Here is a 6,000-nt window from a genome sequence, read left to right on the forward strand (position 1 = left end):
CTAGAAATTCCAAGTGCCCGCTAGTTAACCTTGATCATCCAAGTGCCCGCAAGTTAACCTACATAGTCCAAGTGCCTGATAGGGAACCTACATAGTACAAGTGCCCGCAGAGGAACCTACATAGTACAAGTGTCCGATAGGGAACCTACATATTCCAAGTGCCCGTTAGGGAACCTAGATAGTCCAAGTGCCCGTAGGGAACCTATATAGTCCAAGAGCCCACTAGGGAACCTACATAGTCAAAGAGCCCGCTAGGGAACCTGCATTGTACAAGTGCCCGCTAATTAACCTAGATAGTCCAAGTGCCCGCTAGTTAACTTACATAGTCCAAGGTCAACTAGTTAACCTAGATAATCCAAGTGCCCGCTAGTTAACCTACATAGTCCAAGGTCAGCTAGTTAACCTAGATAGTCCAAGTGCCCGCTAGTTAACCAACATAGTCCAAGATCCCGCTAGTTAACCTAGATAGTCCAAGTTCCCGCTAGTTAACCTACATAGTCCAAGGGCCCGCTAGTTAACCTAGATATTCCAAGTGCCCGCTAGTTAACCTACATAGTGAAAGTGCCCTTAGGGAACCTATATAGTCCAAGTGCCCGCTAGGGAACCTGTATTATACAAGTGCCCGCCAATCAACCTAGATAGTCCAAGTGCTCGCTAGTTAACCTAGATAATCCAAATGCCTGCTACTTAACCTTGATCATCCAAGTGCCCGCTAGTTAACCAACATAGTCCAAGTGCCTGATAGGGAACCTACATATTCAAATTGCCCGCAGAGTAACCTACATAGTCCAAGTGCCCGATAGGGGACCTACATATTCCAAGTGCCCGCTAGGGAACCTACATAGTCCAAGTGCCCGCTAGGTAACCTAGATAGTCCAAGTGCCCGTTAGCTAACCTACATAGTCGAAGTGTCCGCTAGTTAACCTACATAGTCCAAATGCCCATTCATTAACATAGATAGGCCAAGTGCCCGCTTGGTAACCTAGACAGTCCAAGTGACCGCTAGGTTACCTACATAGTCCAAGTGCACGTTCATTAACCTAGATAGTCCAAGTGCCCGCTAGGGAATCTACATAGTCCAAGGGCCCTCTAGTTAACGTAGATAGTCCAAGTGCCGCTAGTTAACCTACATAGTCCAAGTTCCCGTTAGGTAACCTAGATAGTACAAGTGCCCGCAAGGTAACCTACATAGTCCAATTGCCCACTAGGTAACCTACACAGTCAAAGTGCCCATTCGTTAACCTAGATAGTCCAAGTGCCCGCTAGGAAACCTACATAGTCCAAGTGCCCACTAGGTAACCTAAATAATCCAAATGCCCGCTAGGAAAACTACATAGTCCAAGTGTCCGCTAGTTAACCTAGATAGTTCAAGTGCCCGCTACTAAACCTACATAGTCCAGGGGCCCTCTAGTTAACCTAGATAGTCCAAGTGCCCGCTAGGGGACGTACATAGTCCAAGTGCCCGCTAGGTATCCTTGATAGTCCAAGTGCCCACTATTGTATGTACATAGTTCAAGTGCCCGCTAGGTAACCTACATAGTCCAAGTGCCCGCTAAGTAATCTAGATAGTCCAAGTTTCTGTTAGCTAACCTAGATAATCCAAGTGCCCGCTAGGGAACATGCATTTTTCAAGTGCCCGCTAGTTAACCTAGATAGTCCAAGTGCCCGCTAGTTAACCCACATAGTCCAAGGGCACTGGAGTTAACCTAGATAGTCCAAGTGCCCACTATTGTATGTACATAGTTCAAGTGCCCGCTAGGTAACCTAGATTGTCCTAGTGTCCGCTAGTTAACCTACATAGTCCAAGTGCCCGCTAAGTAACCTAGATAGTCCAAGGTCCTGCTAGTTAACCTACATAGTCCAAGTTCCCTTAGGTAACCTAGATAGTACAAGTGCCCGCAAGGTAACCTACATAGTCCAAGTGCCCACTAGGTCACCTACATAGTCAAAGTGCCCGTTCGTTAACCTAGATAGTCCAAGTGCCCGCTAGGAAACCTATATAGTCCAAGTGCCCACTAGGTAACCTAAATAATCCAAATGCCCGCTAGGGAAACTACATAGTCCAAGTGCCCGCTAGTTAACCTAGATAGTCCAAGTGCCGGCTAGTAATCCTAGATAGTCCAAGGGCCCGCTAGTTAATCTAGATAGTCCAAGTGCCCGCAAGTTAACCTACATAGTCCAAGGACCCTCTAGTTAACCTAGATAGTCAAGTGCCCGCTAGGGGACGTACATAGTCCAAGTGCCCGCTAGGTAACCTTGATAGTCCAAGTGCCCACTATTGTATGTACATAGTTCAAGTTCCCGCTAGGTAACCTAGATAGTCCAAGGTCCTGCTAGTTAACCTACATAGTCCATGTACCCGATAGGGAACCTACATAATCCAAGTGCCCGTTAGGGAACCTAGATAGTCCAAGTGCACGTAGGGGACCTATATAGTCCAATTGCCCGCTAGGAAACCTACATAGTCAAAGAGCCCGCTAGGGAACCTGCATTGTACAAGTGCCCGCTAATTAACCTAGATAGTCCAAGTGCCCGCTAGTTAACCTTGATCATCCAAGTCCCCGATAGTTAACCTACATAGTCCAAGTGCCTGATAGGGAACCTACAGAGTCCAAGTGCCCGCCGAGGAACCTACATAGTCCAAGTGTCCGATAGGGAACCTACATATTCCAAGTGCCCGTTAGGGAACCTAGATAGTCCAAGTGCCCGTAGGGAACCTATATAGTCCAAGTGCCCGCTAGGGAACCTACATAGTCAAAGTGCCCACTAGGGAACCTGCATTGTGCAAGTGCCCGCTAGTTAACCTAGATAGTCCAAGTGCCGGCTAGTAATCCTAGATAGTCCAAGGGCCCGCTAGTTAATCTAGATAGTCCAAGTGCCCGCAAGTTAACCTACATAGTCCAAGGACCCTCTAGTTAACCTAGATAGTCAAGTGCCCGCTAGGGGACGTACATAGTCCAAGTGCCCGCTAGGTAACCTTGATAGTCCAAGTGCCCACTATTGTATGTACATAGTTCAAGTTCCCGCTAGTTAACCTAGATAGTCCAAGGTCCTGCTAGTTAACCTACATAGTCCATGTACCCTATAGGGAACCTACATAATCCAAGTGCCCGTTAGGGAACCTAGATAGTCCAAGTGCACGTAGGGGACCTATATAGTCCAATTGCCCGCTAGGAAACCTACATAGTCAAAGAGCCCGCTAGGGAACCTGCATTGTACAAGTGCCCGCTAATTAACCTAGATAGTCCAAGTGCCCGCTAGTTAACCTTGATCATCCAAGTCCCCGATAGTTAACCTACATAGTCCAAGTGCCTGATAGGGAACCTACAGAGTCCAAGTGCCCGCCGAGGAACCTACATAGTCCAAGTGTCCGATAGGGAACCTACATATTCCAAGTGCCCGTTAGGGAACCTGGATAGTCCAAGTGCCCGTAGGGAACCTATATAGTCCAAGTGCCCGCTAGGGAACCTACATAGTCAAAGTGCCCACTAGGGAACCTGCATTGTGCAAGTGCCCGCTAGTTAACCTAGATTGTCCAAGTGCCCGCTAGTTAACTTACATAGTCCAAGGTCAGCTAGTTAACCTAGATACTCCAAGTGCTCGCTAGTTAACCTACATAGTACAAGGGCCCGCTAGTTGACCTAGATAGTCCAAGTGCCCGCTAGTTAACCTAGAGAGTCCAAGTGCACGCTAGTTAACCTAGATAGTCCAAGTGCCCTCTAGTTAACCTAGATCGTCCAAGTGCCCGCTAGTTAACCTACATTGTCCAAGGGCCTGCTAGTTAACCTACGTAGTCCAAGGTCCGCTAGTTAACCTAGATACTCCAAGTGCTCGCTAGTTAACCTACATAGTACAAGGGCCCGCTAGTTGACCTAGATAGTCCAAGTCCCCGCTAGTTAACCTAGATAGTCCAAGTGCCCGATAGGTAACCTAAGTAGTCCAAATGTCCGATAAGAATCCTACATAGTCCAAGTGTCCGCTAGGTAACCTACATAGTCCAAGAGCCTGTTCGTTAACCTAGATAGTCCAAGTACCCCCTAGGTAATCTAGACTGTCCAAGTGCCCGCTAGGTTACCTACATATTCCAAGTGCCCGTTCGTGGACCTATATAGTCCAAGTGCTCACTAGGCAACCTACATAGTCCAAGTGCCCGTTAGTTAACCTAGATTGTCAAAGTGCCTGCTAGGTAACCTAAATAGTCCAAGTGCCCGCTAGGGAACCTAGATAGTCCAATTGCCGTTAGCTAACCTAGATAGTCGAAGTGTCCGCTAGTTAACCTACATAGTCCAAGTGCCCGTTCGTTAACCTAGATAGGCCAAGTGCCCGCTAGGTAACCTAGACAGTCCATGTGCCCGCTAGGTAACCTTGATAGTCCAAGTGCCTTGTAGTTAACCTACATAGTCCAAGTGCCCGCTAGGTAACATACATAGTCCAAGTGCCCACTAGGTAACGTAAATAATCCAAATGCCCGCTAGTTAACCTAGATTGTCCAAGTGCCCGCTTGTTAACCTAGATAGTCCAAGTGCCCGCTAGTAAACCTAGATAGTCCAAGGGCCCGCTAGTTAATCTAGATAGTCCAGTTCCCGCTAGTTAACCTAGATAGTCCAAGTGCCCGCTAGTTAACCTAGATAGTCCAAGGGCCCGCTAGTTAATCTAGATAGTCCAAGTGCCCACTAGTTAACCTAGATAGTCCAAGTGCCAGCTAGTTAGCCTAGATCGTCCAAGTACCCGCTGGTTAACCTAGATAATCCAAGTGCCCGATAGTTAACCTACATAGTCCAAGGGCCCTCTAGTTTACCTAGATAGTCCAAGTGCCCGCTAGGGGACATACATAGTCCAAGTGCACCCTAGAAAATCTACATAGTCCAAGTGCTCGCTAAGCAACCTACATAGTCAAAGTGCCCGTTAGTTAACCTAGATAGTCAAAGTGCCTGCTAGGTAACCTCAATAGTCCAAGTGCCCGCTAGGGAACCTACATACTCCAAGTGCCCACTAGGTAACCTAGATAGTCCAACTGCCCGTTAGCTAACCTAGATACTCGAAGTGTCCGCTAGTTAACCTACATAGTCAAAGTGCCCGCTGGTGACCTACATAGTCACAGGGCCCGCTAGGTAACCTTGATAGTCCAAGTGCCTTCTAGTTAACCTACATAGTCCAAGTGCCCGCTAGGTAACCTACATAGTCCAAGTGCCCGTTAGTTAACCTAGATAGTCCAAGTGCCCTCTAGGGGACGTACATAGTCCAAGTGCCCGCTAGGTAACCTTGATAGTCCAAGTGCGCGCTAGGGTATGTACATAGTCCGAGTGCTGGCTAGGAAACCTAGATAATCCAAGTGCCCGCTAGTTAACCTACATAGTCCAAGTGCCCGCTAGTTAACCTACATAGTACAAGGGCCCGCTACTTGACCTAGATGGTCCAAGTGCCCGCTAGTTAACCTAGATAGTCCAAGTGCCAGCTAGTTAACATAAGTAGTCCAAATGTCCGATAGGGATCCTACATAGTCCAAGTGACCGCTACGTAACCTACATATCCAAGTGCCCATTCGATAACCTAGATAGTCAAAGTGCCCACTAGGTAACCTAGACAGTCCAATTGGCCGCTAGGTTACCTACATAGTCCAAGTGCCCGTTCGTTAACCTAGATAGTCCAAGTGCCCGCTAGGTTACCTAGACAGTCCAAGTGCCCGCTAGTTAACCTACATAGTCCAAGTGCCTGCTAGGTAAACTACATAGTCCAAGTGCTCACTAGGTAACCTAGACAGTCCAATTGCCCGGTAGTTAACCTAGACAGTCCAAGTACCTGATAGGGAACCAAGATAGTCCAAGTGCCCGCTAGTTAACCTACATAGTCCAAGGTCAGCTAATTAACTTGATAGTCCAAGTGCCCGCTAGTTAACCTACATAGTCCAAGAACCCGCTAGTTAACCTAGATAGTCCAAGTTCCTGCTAGTTAACCTACATAGTCCAAGGGCTGCTAGTTAACCTAGATATTCCAAGTGCC

Source organism: Tenrec ecaudatus, chromosome 1 (assembly GCF_050624435.1).
Source record: "Tenrec ecaudatus isolate mTenEca1 chromosome 1, mTenEca1.hap1, whole genome shotgun sequence".
NCBI classification, from domain to species: Eukaryota; Metazoa; Chordata; class Mammalia; order Afrosoricida; family Tenrecidae; genus Tenrec; species Tenrec ecaudatus.